Here is a 21,806-nt window from a genome sequence, read left to right as displayed (position 1 = left end):
GAATAAAATAACAATTGCAAAAAAAAAAAGCTTTTTAGAATGAGGTACAGCTCATATTTTTTAAAAAATGTACTGGACCACCCATTCAAACCAGAACAGCATTACATTGTCATTATCATCACCATCATCATCAAAAGCATTTAAGTGACCATGACATTGTGCTCAGTGCTGTGCAGAATAAAGTTCATGTTTATAATCTGTACTTTCAAAGTTTATAGCATAAGTCAGACAACATATGAGTATAATATAGTATCAATTTATAAAGTAGAAAAATATAAAATTCAAGCATTTATGTATAAATAAGAAGGGAGGTCAAATTTTAAAAATATAGTGAGTGGGGAAAAATTTGGGTTTTTAAGATTAGGAAGCTAAGTGTTGAGATTATCCTTACAAATAGTCAACGTGGGGTTAAGAGCTTCTGACAAAAAGAAAATGGTTGGTTAAAAACTATTGTAGGCTGCAAGAAAATGATGTCATGCTTGGAGTAAAGTGTTCATAGCAGCTACAAAGATAACTGTAGAAATGAGAAAACCCAAGACAAAATCTGAATGTCACTGAGGCAAATCATGAGGATATTGGTCCAGAGGAATCACCATAGTGCCCTAAAGAAGCAGGGGAAATGCTGAAAAGATGACAATTTCAGATTTTGCTTTAAAGAATAATCAGATAGATGCTGTTGAAGCTGAAACTGCATCTACACCAAATTGTGAAATGTTCAGGATCTTACCAAAATGAAGGCACCTAACAGATTACAGCCACGAATAAAATGCAAAACTTGCAAAATTGGGGATTAGGACAATTTGAAAGTGACCGAGTCCCTAATTACAAGGCCAGTTCTCAACAGATAGTATTGCGTACTCCAATGGGAAGGCAGGCCAGACCAGGGATGGACTAAGAGTAGTGGTGCACGAACCACAATTTGTTTGGTAACAAAGTATTTGGAATGCTTGAGTCACTTGAGGTGCTATATTAAAAGGGACTGTAGAGGAAATGGTGCTGAATAAAACACATGTATGTATTTGAATCTCTTATTCCAGCCATGATTACAGCCTTTTATCTCATTATAGGGACATATGTAATTAGGTGTCATTAAAAAAATGTTCAAGAAAACTCTGATGAATTGTTTCTTGACCATTCTAATAATTTCTTAGGAACTGTTTGCAAATAGATTCCTAGAGACTGTTTGCAAGGCTTATTTTCATATTCTGCTTATAACATAGCATCTTCCAGGAAGCATTGGCAAAAATGCTGTGAAAGGCAGCATGATTTTGCAGTTTCTCTGAAAACAAGTGCTTCTGAAATGATTATATATAACTATTAGGCTAATAATTTCCATCAGTGTTTAGGTTGACATATTTTGATATGTTAGTCAAGTCATTCAGTAGTTAAATATATATGTTTGCCTATTTTTTTAATGGAGTTGTAACAGCTGATCAGCCCTGTGAGCAGTAAATTTGCAATAATTGTGTGTCCTTTTATATAGATGGTAAATGAATGTACAAGATGTTTTTAAAGGAAGGGTTTTTTTTTTAAGGGAGGTAATTGCATTGCCTAAGTAATTGGTCAAGTGCATCGCTAAGGTTTCACCAGCTTGGGAAAGAGATGACTAGTCAAACCACTCCGAAAAAAGTAGCATCTAAGTGAAAACGGGAGGTTTGTATGAATGCTGCTTCCAGGCAAGTCCCTGCCTCCCTTCCCCTTTCTAAACAAAATGCAGCTCTAAGTCCTTCCTGGATAGAAATTTTGGAGCCACACCTTAGCAGTAGACAAGAAAAAGGACTAAAGTCCTTGTGTTCAGCATATCCCCACATAAGAACCCCTTTGGAAATTTCCATTAGAGCAGGGGTCTCAAACTCGCAGCCCGTGGGCCGCATGCGGCCCAACGAACAATTTTGTGCGGCCCGCAGACTAATCCACGAAGTAAAGACCCCTGCATTAGAGACTGGCACACACTCCTCCTGAGAACTTCAGTATAGGCTAAGAATGAAACATGATTGCTTTACTTTTCATTAACCACTGCCGCCTCATTCTAAGTGTCCGTCTTACTCCCAGCAATGGCACTATGTAGGCTCCACCCTGAAGCCTGCACGACAGTGCCGCTCATTTCAAATACAGGAACTTTCAGTTCCTCTTCCTTACTATCTGCCTTTTGACTTAGTTGAATTACTAAATGTGGAGTTGTCTGTAGCATTAATAAAAGAAACCTTTTTAGCAATATAACTAATAACAGCCTGAGATGAGGATGCTAACACAAGAGTTGTGGCAGGGACTAGGAGGACCTGACAATTTGGGGAAAAGCACTGCCTCACAGATGCTGTCAGACACAGGTGACTCTGAAGAATTCTTTCTAGTGGGTGGCTCTCTGAGTCAACAACATGCTTGGAAATATCCTGGATTTTAGTCGTGATTATTTATTTCAGCAAGTACTTCATGTCACTTGGTAACATACGAATGCTTGTCAATCTTGACAAGAACACAAAGAAAGGGACCAGAAAAAAGTCTTAAGAGAGATTACAATGGGAAAATAGAACAAAATATTTTTGCATGCTGCTTTGTTCGCAAGTGCAACTGTTCCCTCACACTGCACATATCCTTTATGAAATGCAGGTAACCAACATCCTTTTCTTCCCTTCAATCATTACATAAAACACTAAAATAATTGAAAGAATGTTTCTTCTTTACATACATCTTAGAAAATGCATTTTAGCAACACCCTAGTCTTGTGTTTAGAGCTTGTTCTTTTAGACCAAAAAACAAAAACAAAACAATTTGTGTAGCACGGAGTGTGGGACGTGCTCATGTCTCTGATATGTGTGCTTTGCTTTACTAGATCTGGACACATTTTCTGCAGCAGACAGAACAAGAAGATCTGTGTCTTTTTAAATTTTTTTCCTCAAGATAGTGTGCCAGCCAGACAGCTGACTCCATTTATTTCTCCTGCAGGGAGCCAGTGTGTTCCTTCTCCTGGAAGATGCAGGTACTTAAAATAGTAATAGGCTTTGTGGTTTATCAAGAATATTTCATCCCAAGATCTTATAGGCGTAGAGAATAAAACAAACTCATGGCTCTTTCCAAAGAGCTTGAGAAGAATTAAGTGAAAAGTAGGATTGTCATCATTCTTCCCTGGAGAAGCAGAGAAGAAAGCAATTTAACTCAGGTAGCCCAGGGAAAGAACCAGAGTCAAGCTGATCCAGGATTTGGACAGAGGTCCCCATTTCTGTTACTCTTCATTCCTAAGAACTTGATTAAGAGCTCCAGCTGCAGGAAACAAATGAAGTGTTTATCCCTCCTTTCAGGGGTTTAAAATGCACTGTAAACTGGGAGAGGGGCACTAAGCTACTTTCCAAATTTTCTTGTCCGTGAGTCAATGGTTTTATTATAAAAGTGGACTTTTTCAATATATCTTTAATATTAGAATTTCTCAAGACATCTCCAGTTTCTGTGCCTATTCAAGCTTGTCTGAAGCTTAGGAAGAATTTAAGACAGAGCAATTTGTATTGTCACCTCTTTCAGTAGGCTCCCTAAGCTCCCCGGCCCCACATTCACACGCTTTCACGGTGCTTTCTAAGGATGTATTCACAGGACTTTTTTTTCTTGGCGTTGTCTATGCTGAGCAGTGCGGTATTTGAAAGGGTACCAGGGGTCACTTTAGATACACTGACACGTCAGGCTGATAACCTCTAAAGCCCTCGAGCAGAAATGCAGTGGTTAAAAGCAATCCTGCCGTGGGGATGGCCAGCCAGGCACTGTGGTATTTACAGGTCTGACCACAGGGTAGAGAATTTTCTAGAGCCCCAGATATAAACAGAACACTGTCTACACTCGCAAGGAACATCACTTGACATTTGGGATCTTTGGTGTCTTTTCCTCAATTCACCCGACGTTCCTACCCATGGAGTTGCCTGCTGTTCTGAAATCCGGCAGAGCCATCATCACACCAGTGTTTGTACCCTAGACTTTCCTCATTGGTCTAGCTGACAAAGCATGGGGGTGTGGACTCTGAGCACTGGAGAGCTAGGATCTGTGCCCCCAAGGGGCGATCGGTCTGGCTCAAAGTTCCACAGAGACGACAGAATTCATGTTGGTTTGTGCCTTCCCTACATTCCCTCATTAGGTTTAATTTAGTCTGGACTGTACGCTGGGGCGAATTACAAACCCTCTGTTTACTTCTACTTCAGATTTTGAGGTTGCCATGAATGAGAGTGCCCTTCATTCTGTGCGGGTCTTGCCCTTCTCTGGTCCCCGTCAGTCTTCAACAAAGCAAGTTAATCTCCCTGGTAAGTGGCAGCTCTGCCCCTTGTAACTGGCATGGAATCAATTTTTAAACTTGATTTGAGAAGTGAGAAGAGTATTGAGAATTCAGTGCTAGCTAGTGGATTCATTAGCAAGCTGAATCAGTTTTAACTGGAATCTGTTTGTCCTTGTTTCTTAGTTCTGTTTTTTTTTTCCTTCCTTTTACCATCGATCCTACCCACGAGACTTATAATGTGTGTACTAAGGACGCCAGGCTCCTCTGCTGAGCTGTTCACAGCAGGCTCAGACACCATGCTGCTCTGGTCCAAACTTTGACCACTTCATAGACAGGAAGAAGAGAAAGTAGATGAGCATGATTGCCACAGGAATTGACCAAAAGTCCTCAAAACACTATAGGGAAGCACAAGAGACAGCAGAGAAGGAAGCAGCAGTAATTGTCATTAGGAAAGCCAGCTATTGTGTGCAGCAGGTGTAGACAGTCTTCCGGAAGCGGTTTCCCCAAGTACTGGGGAGTTGTTTTTTCTTTAAGCAATATGGAAAGAACCAAGAACAGACTTTGAAGGAAGTACAGGCAGTCCCCAGGTTACGAACAAGACGATTTCTGTGGGTTTGAAAATGTTTAAGTATTCATATGCACGAAAAGCTAAAAATAAATAGTATGTTAAGACAACATCTGTCTAAGTTGCATTTAATAGGTTAAGGTACCTGCTCCAACTTACATACAAATTCCACTTAAAAACAAACCTACAGAACCTATCTTATTTGTAAACCAGGGACTGCCTGTATTCATTTCTTTGGTAGGAGATCTGCAAAAAGGAAAGATTGATTTTTCCAATCATTACAATATTTCTTCTGCTTCTAACCCCCTTTTCTTCTTTGATCAAGTTTATAGATGCTCAGACAAAAACAAACAAACAAAACAAAACAACAAACTGAATGATGACTATGTGATGGAAGGCACATCTAGGCAGGAAGAGACCTTGGCCCAGCATAATTTTGTAGTCACAGAATCTTGGTGCAGTTGTCATTTGGATAGAGTCCCATTGGGAAATGTACATGAGGGAGTGAGCAGAGTCATGTCATGTTCCTGAAGTCCCTGTGAGGGATGCTGACCTAATATATGCCTCCTGCCCCAAACATCTGTGATATCAGTCATGACCCTGAGGAATGCGTAGTCTACTGAGAAGAGTTCATTTCATATTCTTTTTTTTTTTTTTTTTTAATGAGACAGAGAGAGGGATAGACAGGGACAGACAGACAGGAACGGAGAGATGAGAAGCATTAATCATTAGTTTTTCGTTGCGCGTTGCAACACCTTAGTTGTTCATTGATTGCTTTCTCACATGTGCCTTGACCTCAAGCCTTCAGCAGACCGACTAACCCCTTGCACGAGCCAGCAACCTTGGGTCCAAGCTGGTGAGCTTTTACTCAAACCAGATGAGCCCGCGCTCAAGCTGGCGACCTCGGGGTCTCGAACCTGGGTCCTCTGCATCCCAGTCTGATGCTCTATCCACTGCACCACCCCCTGGGCAGGCTCATTTTATATTCTGAGGAGAAATATCCAGGCTTCCCTATAAAGAAATAGGCGCAGATCCCCTTAAAACTAGAATACAAATTTATGTTTTTCCAAACAGCTTTTCCTGGGGATGCTAATGGGGGCTTATTGTATAGTTTTCTATGGTCAGTGACTCTGGGGTACTAGAGAGAACAACTAGAATCATAGCAAATTTCTCATCTTAAAACAAGGTTTAGTCCTGTTACAGACTGCATGTTTGTGTCCCTCCAAAATTCTTATGCTGAAACTCCAACCCCCGTGTGATGATATTTAGAGACAAGGCCTCTGGGAGATGATTAGGTCATGAGGTTGAGGTCCTTATGATGGTACTGGTGTCTTTATATGAAGAAACACGAGAGAGCTTGCTTCTCTCTGCCTTGCTCCATGCGAGGACACAGTGAGAAGAGGATGATCTGGAAACCAGGCAGAAGACCCTCACCAGGGCCCGGCCATGCCAGCTGGCACCCTAATCTCAGACTTCCCAGCCTCCAGAACTATGATAAATTTCTGTTGTTTAAGTCATCTAGTTTAGGTACTTGTGACAGCAGCCCATAGTCATAGATGACTGACTTGCTGACTATACCACAACAGCTTGGTTCTTGTAGATCAAAAGGGAGAAAATATGGAAAGAATAGAGGGAAAGGTAGATGTATTTTGTTTTAGAATTCAGAACCCTCTGTAATTCCCCACAGTCAGCAAGAATGATATAAAATCACATGCAGATTACAAGTTACTTTACTTCATACTGAACCTGCCCCAGGAAAGAAGAATATAAAGATTCACTTCCTTGTTAGCTATAATTTACGGAGCATCTGCTAGAGGCCAAAACCTGTGCTGAGCACTATGGATGTTCTGAAGAGGAGACTGGTTCACTCCGGTAAAGCTCCCAGTCATTATGGGATTATGCCCATCAGTTATGGAGCTCATCATATTTATAATCCCTTCAAAGGAGAAGAGAGGATGACACATAATCATCCATGAGCCATAGCTGGCTGGACAGAGAGTGGGCACCTGGCACAGAGGTAGCCAATCTGTGGGCTCGTCAGAGTCCTACATGTACGTGTTCTGTAAGGAAAGAGTACATCTACCCTTACTCGCTAGTTAGGAATTATTCAGGACTATTAGTAAGTCCTCATTGAGAGGTCGTATAAAAAGAATGAGTCAGATGACAAGGGCATAAGGAAAGAAAGAGAAGAGACCCAGGAAACACCTGAGTCACATTTCTCGTAGCAAAGCCGAACATGCCCGCTCAGGTCCATAGAGCTGTTTCCTTAGACCCAGAGTCTCTTCCCAGTTCCGTCACTGTCAGGCCTGGTCATTATCTGCCTTCTATTTTGAAGTGTTCGTGAGATTCTGACTCCAAGATTAGCACAGGCATCCTTAAAATAAGTCCTCATTATTTGAGTTACCCTGAGTGAATCACAGTTCCTTGCAAGCAAAATAGTATATTAAACAAATATGATAGGATAAGAGGGCTATGAAGAAAGTGCAGTGGAAGCACAGAGGGAGTAATTAACATAGCTGGAATTTTTAAAACCTGATTTTGAATTTCAATGCTACAGTACTGAAGAAATTTGCTATATTTCAAAGGTCACTACATCTAAATTGGCACAATAAATTATATAAGATGACACACTTTGATTTTCTTGAAGATTCAGGCCTCTTTTTTTGATGGGGTAAAATATAAAATAAATAATGGAAAGAACCCCTTCTCCCTGCCGATGTCCCATATCAGTTGGCACAGGGAGGAATTATAAGAATACAACTCTAATTAGAGAGTATTTGAGATAGGCTAACAAACGATGGACACATGCCAAACACCACCACAGATAGATGAGCTCAAGAATCAGTAGTGGACTAAAAGGACCCACTAATTCCACATGGACAGACCAAGGAGAACCTCCTTTAATTGGGCCTCTGCTTGGAAATCTGAGCGCTCTCCCATTACCCTGTGACACTTCCTCACAGAGTGATGAACCTTAGCAGCCAGTCTACTACTTGGATTGGTGGCAACTCATTGCTGCTTGGTGCAAGCTCATCAGGGATAGCAGTCTTGACGAACCAGTATTTTCCAGCACCTGTTAGCCATTTATAGGGAAGTCCTCTCTCTCCTTAACAAACATAAATACTGCCGGGAATGGCACCGAGGCATCCAAAACACGTGCAGCCAGGAGCCACAAAACGTCGGGATAAATATTTTCTCTCTACAAGCTCATGCCGTTTAAAAATAATTCCTTTTTAGTAATGAGAATTGGTAAGCTGAAAGAAATGTTTCAAGGCATGAATGTGCAGTACAAAGCAAAAATGGTCCCACTGGTTCCAATCTGAGCGCCCCGACAGAGCGGGTGGCAGTCAGGAGGCACATTGTCCCAGTTCTACTTGGCAGCTGCAGAAGTTCGCTGGGCTCTCTTCTACTCCTGTGAAAAGCCCTCAGTACTGATGGAGGGTGCACAGCTTAGATAAACTGGATTAGAAGAGAGAGAGATGGATCTAACTCTTTCTTAGACACTAAAAATGGGATGGCCATTTTTCTATAATAAGTCCAACAAAAGGTCCATGCTTATCTCAACTCCAACCTGATGTAGTAATTATACAGAACTTGAGAATCCCTGTTAACCAAAGCAGGGGGTTTATCTGGCCTCTGTAGGCTCCTGGATAAACCCATTAGCAATGCAGCCTCCTGATTCCCTCTTGTGTAGAACAGTGTTTACCCTTATCTTCTGCTTGACACAAAGGCACAATCTAGACAAAGCCAGGGAATGTGTGGCTCTTCACTGCAAGGGAATGCCTCCTCTGCTTAACTCTTTTAATTATTATTTATATTCTGCATTTGTTTTCAGGTTAAAATCAAATATCTCGTAAAGGAGGAATGCCACCCTGCATTTCCTGGGCTCTGGTCTCATTAACCAGATTTCCTTAAAGCTCTGGTACTTCAGAGAAGTTTTGCCAAGTGGCCAATGAAATGCACACAATTGCAAAGTGTTATGAATATTTATGATGGTTTAATGATAGGATTTTTTTTGCATCCATGAATAATAAAGATTCTAACAAGAACAGATAACGTGATGGGGACAAAACCGTAAAGTGGCTAATACAAGAACTGTTCTTAGAGGGAACCCGCTGAGAACAGCAGGGGCTGAGGGCCTCTCAGCAGCAAAGCAGGGGCACAGGGCTGAGCCTGTACCCCTGCCCCTTTGTAATAAGTATCTTCAACTAAAAGAGGCATTTTATCCTTACCTTGTGCCTAAGCTCATGGTCTCCTATGGAGGGAGAGGAGGCTCAGAGTGACAGACACCTTTGTAAAGTGGCCTTCCACTTCTAAGGACAGAATTTATTTTAGCCTTGGGTCACCAGCAAAATTTGCTGCTTTGCACTTTCTGAGCTATTTCACAGTTAAAAGCACTTGGGGTCTACCATGGCTGGGCACTTGCTCTGAAAGCTGCTGACAATATCACAGCCACTAACCTCAGATTGGGGAGGGCCTTTCAGCAGAAGTTTCTAAAAGATAAATGGTAAAGATGTCATCCCCACCAATATTTCATGAACTTACACAAATAGTCTGGCATGTAGGGACACACTATGCCCCAGTTCATCGGCTCTCCTGCAGACTGCCCTGGGAGTACCCTGCCCTCTCATGTGGAAGCCCTGGCAGTGACTCAAAGGACAGACACTGACACAATGGGGTCAAGGCGTTCTGGGCTAGCTGCCACCTTTGGCTCAGATGACTTACTCATGTGAGGCAAACTTTCCCCAATATCTCAACACCATTCATTCATTCATTCATTCATTCAGTAAACATTTATTGAGCACTTACTATGTGCCTGAAATGTTCTAAGCACGTACGATACAACTGTGGAGAAATAAAACCAAGGCTCTGCTCTCAAGAATCTCACAAACTGGTAGATGGAGAAAATATAAAAAATAAGCAAAACATAAATGTGGTGGCTCTCTGGTAAAGTGACTCAGGCAACAAGAAAATGGGACTTCTACATTTATCTTTGGTAATAGGCTTGCTTAATGTTTTCAATCTAAAAAGTCCAGAAAAGTTGTGTGACAATCCAATGATATTTTTAAAGCCCTAAAAAAGTGTGTATTGTGAGTGTGTGTGTCTTTAATAAGATCACATGATTGCCCTGGCCAGGTAGGTCCATTGGTTAGAGCGTCATCCTGATATGCCAAGGTTGAGAGTTTGATCCCTGGTCAGGGCACATACTAGAATCAACCAATGAATGGTTAAATAAGTGAAACAGCAAATTGCTCTCTCTCTTTCAAATCAATCAATAATTTTTTAAAAATCACATGATGAATCCTTTCCTTAAGTAATAACTAGGTCCTGCTTTTATCACCTTTGAAAATTTGAATTTCCCAATACAAAGTCTGAGATACATAGATACACATGTCCATTTTTTAAAGGAACTATCCTTAGGATTGGAAATCTTTAGCATCAAACCTTAATATTGCCTAATATGTGGTTAACCCCCTGTGTCAGAAGTGCACAACCATGCTCTTAAATCTACTAATGCAAATTTATGGGAAAGTAATTCTCATCTGGAAACTCATTTAAAGAATAAATTAGGTGCAAAGAAAGAACGTCCAAAAGGCTCCTGTGATTCCTTTACTTGCTCTCCATCTATGTATTCCTCACCAGTATTCTCAAACAGCCCAACATCCTTGCCTGCCAATTTTATTAAAACCTGCTGTGCAGGAATTTCCTTTCTCTGCTTTACTAGCTACCAAGACAACCCCGTTAACGTGATTTTTCACACATTTTTTCTTCCTGTGTTCTGCATCTCAGTGAAATTTCATCTCCCTGACTCACTATTAAGTGTTCCTCATCTGAAATCACAGTCACTCGTAATCTCAAAGTGCAAAAAGAGGAAGTCACAAAAGGAGAAAAACAGACGAAAGTTTTTCTCTCTCCAATTACTCAGGCATTAAGCAAAAGCTACATGGAAATTTTCCAGTCAACCAAGACTAAGTGAGTACCCACATCCAAGGAATAGATTAATCTTGGCACACAACACACCACATTCCACAGCACTTCTCCCTTAATGGAGCACATACATCTGTCTAGATATTAAAATCCAAGGAACTGATGATAGGTGTTTCATAGAGCAAAGGGAGTAAATGAAAACTGGACTCCCACAGAATAGATGCAGGACTGCCTCTCCAGGGAATTAGAAACAGAACTAGAAGAGGCAAGCTAGGAGGGAAGGAGGCAGAAGGAATGAAGAAGAAGCAAAGTCTAATGGAAAATAGGCAAAGAAGAGGCCTAGGAAGGGAATTCTCTGCCCATGCCACCCTACTAGCAGAAAAAACTGAAGACTCTTGGAGGAAATAAGCAGTCTTCTATTTGGTATCACACAGAACAAAAAGCTTAATTATCCCTAAAAGGTGTAATCTGTGTAGGTCCATTCCAATTCTAACATACCTAATTCCAAAGGACCGAGAATACCAACAATATACTTGTGCACCACTTCCTGTAATAATTCACAAGACCAAAAAAAATTGTCACAATGTTAGCACAAAGAGCAGGTGTCTACACTTGACACAAGCTTCTGACTAGAGCACTCTGGTTCCAGTCAGTCAGTGGGAGGTTCTTGCACTGTGTCTCGAGCTGTGTGTAACACTGATCTGGACATGATTTCGATCTAAAATCAAGGACTGATGCCTAAATCAGGTAAAACATCCATGACAGAGACTGGAGGAAATTGACTAATTAAAGTAGGCTGTGAGGTTATGTGTGGTCAGACGTCAGGTGGAAGGAAGACTTCCTGCCTGCTTGCTGCTTTTACCTCAGGAAGGTAAAAGGAAGTGTGGGAAGTGATGTGTGAGATGAGATGGGAGGAAAAGGAGCAGAAAACCCAAGGCAATCATGATCTGTAGAGAAATATCAATGTCAGTCTATGTCACTTATTTCCATTTGACAGGTATTTAATTAAGGTAATTAATTCCTAATGGTGGCCTATCATGGCATACAAGTATTAAGGTCATGGTGAAAACAGACAGGGACCAAAAACCTATGGAGAGAAAATTAACATATTTTTAAATGGAAAATTAATTAATTAAATAAAACAGTACCCCGTAGGGCCCTAATAGCTAACCATCATGGTTCCCTTGATCCTCACTCACATGTGCTTTTGAGATTTTAAAAGACAGCAGATCTGATGGAATCCATAGAAATCACATGAGACAGGCTCAGAGTGGCAAACAGTTTTTCCTAATTTAAGAGAGTGTTTCAGTTGTATCAAAACTTGTCATCTTCCTAAAAACCAAAGGAGGGATGCTGTTTTCTGTTAGCATCTTGGTATCGTTGAGAGATCATTGGCTTTGGAATCAAAGAAACATGAGTCTGAATCCTGTCTAGGTAATTTACATATAGAAAAAAATTCCTCTGTCTCTTCACTCATGAACGACTGGCAAGGACACTGCCCTTAGGGGCACTTATTGGAAGAGAAATGTGAGATATTGTATGTTAAGTAACAAGCATTGCAAATGTTTATGGTAGATGCTCAGTAATAACTGTCACCAACAACATTTGAAACAATACCTAAGAAGTATTTGAACATAGTGTAGTGACTCAGTCCTTCAACTTTGTCTTTTGGAGTTTATCTTCTCCTGTTTCCTCTTTCCTTGGCCTGAGCTGCAAATGTTTAGCTTTCCCAAATAGAACCCTGATCCTGACTATTTGTCATACTCCCTAAGAACGGAGGAAATGATGAAAATGTTCTTGTCTGACAAAATCAGGAAGGCTCTACAGATGATACACCCGAGATGACAGCTTTATAAAAAGAAATCTATCAGAATGTATCCCTCCAAATTAGATTTTTGCTTCTCAACAGTCTCCTGAGAGCCATACACATACTCTCAACATTGCTACCTTTGTTTTAAAAAAAAACAACACTCACTTTTTGTAATTGCTTTAAGATCTTTTCAGTGTTTTCAGTGTGATCAATTTTTGAACATTGTGCATTTAAGTTTGAGAAATAGCCAAAAGTCCCTGAAAGTAAAACTGGTAAGTACAGAGGGTGCTCTATCTGGGTAGTACTGTTTGTAAGCACAAATGAGATGTAATTTGTAAAGCATCAGTATGATTTCCTTCCATGAATTTGAAGCATTTCTGAGGGAAAGTCCAAAATATTTTGAATAAATTCAGAATTTCTGGAATCAATATAGGTCTAAAGTCACGACTTTAAAGGACAACTATTTTGGCTGTTTAACTCCCCTTATTGTTTATTTAAAATACTCTTAATCATCAGTCATCACTTTATAGTCACTCCTGATAGACCCACAGATGGTAATAACATTCCTTACACCTACAATATATCAAGTAATGAAAAATGTGGGAGAAAATGAACAATTAGGAATGTTTACTATGGAGTGGATCAGACACTTTTTATTTTCATCACTCAAGATGAGTATTTTATATGTTGTGTGAAAGTGGCCTAACGGAAATATCTTGGTCTAGAAACCAGTTAATACTTGCAAGGCATGTGAAGGTCAGTAGCACTGAACATAGCCAACTTCTGTTCCTGGACATCTTATTAGCCAGTATTTTTGGCACTATAATGAAAAGCTCCTATAATCATGGTCATACCAAGCTTGTATAGAATTGTGTACTATATGAATTGTTAAAACAAAAAAATGATGTGGGTCCTTGTACAAGATGAGGACTTAGGAGGATTCTCAACTGACTTTCTTCCATGGCCACACTAAATCTATAGCTACATATGGGACATTATTTTTTTCTGAAACAAACAAAAACCTAGCAGAGCAACTCCTACACATTAGACAAACAAGAAAAAAATAAAGTAGGTAGGAGAGGATGAGATACAATCTGGTCATTAGTCCCACCCCCAACTTTGTGACCCACATTCATGAGAGAACTCAAAACCCCAAACTTCTTAGGAGTAGAGGCTTTGAAGCCCACAACTGACACACCAACTTTTAAGACTTGTGCCTGAGAGACAGGCTCCCCCAAACATCTAGATTTTCAAGCCAATGAGGCTTGCATCCATAGACGCACAAGTATAGTGAACAGAGAAATAGTTCACAAAGGGCTGGCACATGTGAACTCACCCACCCCAGGACACAGTGCAGAGGCAGGTGACTAAAAAGTGCCCAGACATTCTGTGAAAGAGGCTTATTTGCTTATCTTAAAGTGTTGGCCTGAGAGGCAAGTTTCTGATTTAACATATACCCAAGGGCCTACTGTTCTGTAAATACAGGGGCCAACAGTTGACACCTTAAGCTCCCCTCTACCTTGCTCCAGCTCACCGGTATCTGTGGGAAAGAAGCTTATACTTTCACCTGGCACCCCAAATTTTGCTGCTGCTGCCCAGGGGACACCTTTAGATCACCTGGCTTTGCAAGCCAGTGAGGCTTACCCTGGTGGGTCCCACAGGACTGTAACAGAGAAAAAGATACCAGCTACCACCCCCACAACACAGCAGAAAGGCAACAAATTGTGACAACCAGTTTTTCAGTGAATGAGGTCTATTAGCTTTTTTCATAGTTGTAGCCCAAGGGGTAGGCTCTAAACGCATAGAAGGGCTGACTAATCTTTGCAGGGGAGTCACTATCTTCATGCTTTTTCTCTGCTACACTCAGAACACCAGTAACTTCCAGAAGGGAGGTTGTACATGTATATGTATCTGTGTATGTGATTCAGTTTTTGTATCTGGTGCCCAGTTTTTGTGGTTGCTTCCCAAGAAATGCCTCTTGATCCCCTGGCTCTGGTGGCTAATGAGGGTTGTGTTCATGAGTTCAATAGAGCAGTAACAGAAAAAAAAAAGTTCTTATCTGGCAATCAGCCCACAGCTCAGTTCAGAGAGAACAGACAGAAATGCCACCTCCAAGTCTTCCTGAAAGAGGTATATTTGCATGATTTAAAAGCTGCTTTCTGACAGTCTGTTTTCGAATCAGCCTGAAACTAGGTACTGACTGAGATCCTCCCCTTTATTTATTTATTTATTTATTTATTTATTTATTTATTTATTTTAATTTATTTTTTTTAGATCCTCCCCTTTAAGTCACTGACAGGTATTGGCACAACCTCAATTATCGGGAGACACTAAAAATAAAGTAGGCTTGAAATATGGCAGTGTTGAACAATAAGGCTTATCCCTTTACAAGGCCCCATCTTAAAGATTGGAACAGGTAGCTGTTTAATCTAATGCACGGAAATGAATGCAAAGAGTCAAGCACAATGAAGAAATAGGGGAATGTGTTCCAAAATAACAAGTTAAACCCTCAGAAAAGGGCCTAGTGAAATGAAGAAAAGTGATTTACCTGATAAAATTTTAAAATAACAGTTATAAACTACTCATAAGCTCAGAATAATAATACATGAACAAAGTGAGAATTTCAATAAAGACAGAGAAAATATAAGATAGTATTAAGCAGAAGGCAGAAAGCTCAGAAATAGAATAATAAAACTAAAAAACACAATAGAGGGGTTCAAAAAGCAGATTAGATGAAGAAGAAGAAAGAAAAAGTGAATTCAAAGACACAGTAATGAAACATCCAATCAGAACAGCAAAAAGAAAATAGAATAGATGATAGGCCTGACCTGTGGTGGCACAGCAGATAAAATGTTGACCTAGAAATGCTGAGGTTGCTGGTTTGAAACCCTGGGCTTGCCTGGTCAAGGCATATATAGGAGTTGATGCTTTCTGCTCCTTCCCACCTCTTTCTCTTTCTCTCTCCTCTCTCTCTCTAAAAATGAATAATAAAATTTTTTTTAAAAAATTTAAAATATAAAAAAGACTGAAGATAACTTAAGGGGGTTATAGGACCTCAACTGACCAACATTTGCATTATAGGAATCCCAGAAAGAGAATATAGAGAGAATGTGGCAGAAACTATTAGAAGAAATAATAAATAAAAACTTACATTAACCCGGTGAAGGAAATACATATTCATCCTGGAGGCACAGAGTTACAAACAAGAAAGACCCAAAGAGAGACACACCAAGACATATTATGGTTAAAGTGTCTACAGTCAAAGGCTAGGAAAGAATCTTCAAAGCAGTAAGAAAAAACCTGTAACCTGTAACAAAGGGAGGGTCCAAGATGGTGGAATATGAAGACCCTAAACTCTCCTCCTACAAACACACCAAATATACATCTATACATAGAGCAATTCCTCCTGTAGGACAACTGAGGGCAGTTAAAACAACTTCTGCAAAAACACAAGAGAAGAACAATATAGAGAAAGGCAGGAGAGATGGAGATGCAGTAACAATAGGAAACATGCTATGGGGTGACATGCAAAAGGGAGGCACTGAGAAGCCCATATCCAAACTAGCCAGGTGGGATTACAGAGATTAAAAAAAAAAGTAACATAAAAGCACCTAGGCCATATATATATATAAAAAAATTCATTTGTTAATCTCAAAGTGCCTGCCAAACAAGGGTGGGACTGTGAGATCTATCTCTCCAGGATTGGAGGTGCCAGTGAGCTCCATTATTTACATTCTCGTCCACCTAGATGGCTAAGTCAGAGCTCAGTCTAAGCACTGTAGCTAGTCTGCAAGGCTGCCTCAGCATGCATCAGGCCACCTTACCACATGCCCAATCCAGACCTGGCCAGGCAGAACACCTGGGCATCCCTAGAGCTGTGCATCCTGGACCATGTCACCCTGTGTGCACTCCAAACCACACCAGCCAGCACCCAGGACACATACACAGCTGGACAGCTGCTTTAGCTCCAGGCTAGCCTGACAAAACTACCCAGTACACACAGTCTACATAGAGGTCACTCCTACATGAGGCCGCTGTTTCGAGATCGGAAGAGGCAGCAGTTTTACATAATTTATAGGAAAAAAACCCAGAAAGTAAAAAAAAAAAAATAGGATATAGAAGAATATGTTCCAAAAGGAAAAAAAAAAAAAAAAAAGAAAAAGAAAAAGGAAAGAAAACAACATTAATCAAATTAAGATATAAAATTTGCCTGATAAAAAAAATCAAAGTAATGGTGATAAGGATACTTATCAAATTCAGCTTAGAGGAGGAGCATAGGAAGAACATTAACAAAGAAAAAATATAAATAAAGAACTAGAGCTGAAGAATCAATAACTGCAATGAAAAAAAATATACTAGAGGAAATCAACAGCAGATTAGATAATACAAAAGAATGCATTAGCAATCTGGAAGCAAGAATAGTGAAAATTACCCAATAGAATGGAAAAAACCCCATTAAAAATGAGGAATGAGGATATTTTATGGGATCTTTGAAACAACATGGATTATAACAACATCTGTATCATAGGTATACCAGAAAGAGAAGAGAGGAAGCAAGAGATCAAGAACCTATTTGAAAAAAATAATAACTGAAAACTCTCCCAACCCGGGGAAGAAAACAAACATTAAGGTTCAGGAAGCACAAACAGTCTCAATCAGGATGAACACAAAGACATTTACATCAAGACATATAATAATTAAAATGACAAAAGTTAAAGATAAAGAGAGAATCCTGAAGGCAGCAAGAGATTAACAGCCAGTCACATAACAAGGGAACCCCCATAAGTTGATCAGCTGATTTCACAGCAGAAACAGAGCAGGCCAGAAGAGAGTGACAGAATATATTTAAGTGCTATAGGAAAAGAACCTACAACCTAGCAAACACTATCCAGCTAGGTTATTGTGCAAAATTGATGAAGAGACAGAGTTTCCCAGACAAGCAAAAACTAAAAGTTTCATGATCATTAAACCAAATTTACAATAACCAGACAAAAATAACCACCACCACCAAAAAAAAAAAAAAAAAAAAAGCCATCCAACTTTAAAAGAAAGATTTAGAAGTGTTAATACTTGCTTGCAACTGACATGATACCATACAGAAAACTTTAAGACGCCACCAAAAAAAACTAGTAGAGCTAATACATGAATTCTTTAAAATTGCAGAATAAAAAATTAATATGCAGAAGTCTGTCACATTCCTATGTACTAATAACAAACTACTACAAAGAGAAAGAAAACAATTCAATTTACAGTTGAGTATAAAAAATACATAAGAATAAATTTAATAAAGGAGGTTAAAAAATTGTACTCTAAATAAATTGACACATTGATTAAAAAAAATGAAGATGACAAACAGATGGATATACTGTGCTCACGGCCTAGAAAGATTAATATCATTAAAATGTCTACATGACCTAATGGAATCTACAGATTCACTATAATCTCTATGAAAATAACAATGACAATTTTTGTAGAACTAAAACAAATAATACTAAAACTTACATGTAACCACAAAATACCCTGAATAGCAAAAGCATCTTTAAAAGAAAAACAAAGCTAGAGGTATCATACTAGTTGATTTCAAATTATAGCACGAAGTTACAATAATCAAATCTATATTACTGGCATAAAACCCAGTATAGATCAATGAAACTGAATAACTAGCCTAGAAATAAACCCATGATTATATGCTCAATTAAGCTTCAACAAAGGAGATAAGAATAAACAATGGGGAAATGACAGTGTCTCCAACAAGTAGTGCTGAAAAAATTGAACAGATACATGCAAAAAAAAAGGAAGAGAGAAAGAAAGAAAGAAAGAAAGAAAGAAAGAAAGAAAGAAAGAAAGAAAGAAAGAAAGAAAGGAAAGAGAGGAAAGAGAGGAAAGGAAGGAAGGAAGGAAGGAAGGAAGGAAGGAAGGAAGGAAGGAAGGAAGGAAGGAAGGAAGGAAGGAAAAGAAGGAAGGAAGGAAGGAAGGAAGGGAAAGAAAGAGAAAGAAAGAAAGAAAGAAAGAAAGAAAGAAAGAAAGAAAGAAAGAGAAAGAAAGAAAGAAAGAAAGAAAGAAAGAAAGAAAGAAAGAAAGAAAGAAAGGAAGGAAGGAAGGAAGGAAGGAAGAAAGGAAGAAAGGAAGGAAGAAAGACAGGCACTGGACCACTTTCTTACATTATACATAAAAGTCAACTCAAAATAGATTAAATACGTAAATTTAAGGCACGAAACCATAAAACTCTTAGAAGAAAACATAGGCAGCAAACTCTTTGACATAAGTCTTAATGTCTTTTTGAATATGTCTCTCCCCAGAAACAGCAACAGAATATAATATAAACAATCAGGACTACATCAAAATTAAAAGCTTTGTATAGTGAAGGAAACAATTCAAATAAAGGACCACCTATTGAATGTGAAAAGATACTTGCAAGGGGTTACTATCAAAAATATATTAAAAAACCTCATACCAACTCAACATAAATAAAACAAACAACCTGATTAAAAATGGTCAGAGGCTAGGAATAGACATTTTTCCAGAGAACCTATAGATGGTCAACAGACATATGAAAAGATGTGCAACATCACTAATCATCAGAGAAATGCAAAGCAAAACCACAATGAGATACCACTTCACATTTGTCAGAATAGCTATCAGGAAGCATCAACAAATACCAAGCATTGGCAAGAATGTAGAGAAAAGGGAACCCCCATACATTGTTGATGGGAATGTAAATTAGTATAGCTACTATAAATACAGTACAAAGACTCCTCAAAATATTAAAAATAGAGCTGCTCTACAACCTAGCAATACAACTTTTGGATATTTATCTGAGAAAACAAAAACATTAATTTGAAAAGATATGCACCCCAATATCCATTGCAGCATTACTTACAATAGTCAAGTGATAGATGCAACCTGTATGTCCATCAATAGATACATGTATGAAGATGATACAGACATACACACACACACACACGCACACACACACATGCACGCACTGAAATATTACTCAGCAATAAGAAACCTTGCCATTTGTGACAACATGAATGGACCTATGAAGTATTATTCTAAGTGAAATGTCAGAGAAAGACAAATACCATATGACTTCTCATATGTGGATTCTAAAACAAAAGAAACTAACAAAACAAAACAGACGCATAGAAACAGAGAATATGTGGTTGCCAGAGGAGAGGGTGATGGGGAGATGTGTGAAAACGTTGAAGGGCAATAAGAGGTACAGACTTCTAGCTATAAAATAAATAAGTCACAGGAATATACTGTACAACACAGAATATAGTGAAATAATATCATAATAGCTGTGTGGTGCCAGATGGTTACTAGACTTATCATAGTGATCACATTATAAGGTATATAAATTTTGAATCACTATGTTGTAAACCTGAAACTAATAAAATCTGTATGCTGAGTATACTTTAATAAAAAACAAGAAATTGAAGGTAAAAACCCCCGCACCCAACTTGTTACATACAAAGGATCCCCTCTAAGACAATGAGCACAGTTTTCAGTAGAAACTGCTGGCCAGAAGGTATTAATATGAAATATTCAAAGTGCTGAAAGAAAAGCATTGTTAACAAAAAATAATCTATGTGGGAGAGTTGTCCTTCAGAAATAAAGGTAAGATAATTTTCCAGACAAGCAAAAATATATATAAGTCTTACAAGAAAAGTTAAAAAGAAGTTTTAAAGCTACAAAATAGTAATTAGAAAGAAAAAATTTTATAAAAGTATAAACCTCACTTTCAAAGGGAAATATACATATAGTAAAATTCAGAATAATATAATGTAAAAGTTGTAGGTTAGTAACTTATAAAGCTAGTATAAAGGTTAAAAGATAATGTTGCCAAAAAAAATTAAGTACAAATATTTGTTAAAGAATACAGAAAATAAAAGATGTAAATTGTTTAAAATCACAAAGGAAGACAGCAAAAGAAGAAAACAAGAATTACAAAACAACCAGAAAACAATGAAATGGTGAAAATTCAATACCTATTAATTTAAATGTATATGGACTAAATTCTCAAATCAAAAGACAGAGTGCTGAATAGATTTTAAAAAAATGACAAACAAAAGCACCCTCCAAACAAGACCCACCTATCTATATGTTGCTTACAAGAGATTCACTTCAGATGTAAGGGTATACACAAACTATCAGTGAAGGGATGAAAAGAGATATTCCATGCAACTAGAAACTCAATAATGCCTCTGTAGCTATACTTGTAAACAAACTTTGAGACATGAAAGAGCATTACATAATGATAAAGGGGTCACTCCAACAAGAAGATATAATAGTTGTGAATATTTGTACACCCAACATAAGAACATCTAGATATATTAAGCAAATATGAACAGAGTTAATAAAGAAATAGACAGCAGTACAATAATAGTAGGGAGTGCTAATACCCCAATTCATCTATGGATCAACTCTTCAGGCAGAAAATCTATAAAAAAAACATTGGCCCTTATGGCATTTAGACAAGATGAACAATAACAGAACATTGGACCCCAAAGCAACAGAATATACATTCTTTTCAAACACACATGGGTCATTCTTTTGGTCAGATCATATATTGGTATACCATACAAGTCTTAATCAATGTAAGAAGATTGAAATCACATCAAGTGTCTTTTCTGACAATAGTTGTATGAAACTAAAAACCAACTACAATAAGATAACTAGAAAATTTACAACAGTGGAGATTAAACAGCATGCTACTGAATAAATAATGAATCAAAGAAGAAGAAATTAGTCTTGGCTGGTTGACTCAGTGGTAGAGTGTTGACCCGGTGTGTGGAAGTCCTGGGTTTGATTCCCAGCCCGGGCACACAGGAGAAGTGCTTATTTGCTTCTCGACCCTTCCCCCTCTTCTTTCTCTCTATCTCCTCCCCCCCACAGCCAAGGCTCCATTGGAGCAAAGTTGTCCTGGGCACTGAGGATGGCTCCATGGCCTCTGCCTCCGGTGCTGGAATGGCTCCAGTTGCAATGGAGCAATGCCCCAGATGGGCAGATCATCACCCCTCAGTGGGCATGCCAAGTGGATCTGGGTCGGACGCATGTGGGAGTCTGTCTCTCCATCTCCCTGCTTCTCATTTCAGAAAAATAAAAAAAAAAAAAAAAAAAAAAAAGAGAGAGAGAGAGAGAGAGAAAGAGAAATCAGTATCTTGAGGCAAATACTAAAATAGAAATACACATACCAAAACTTATGGAATTCAGCCAACGCAGTTTTGAGAGATGTTCATAGCAGTAAG

This window comes from Saccopteryx leptura, chromosome 4, assembly GCF_036850995.1.
Source record: "Saccopteryx leptura isolate mSacLep1 chromosome 4, mSacLep1_pri_phased_curated, whole genome shotgun sequence".
NCBI lineage: Eukaryota > Metazoa > Chordata > Mammalia > Chiroptera > Emballonuridae > Saccopteryx > Saccopteryx leptura.
The sequence above is the reverse complement of the archived record's forward strand: the minus strand, read 5'-3'. Positions refer to the sequence as shown.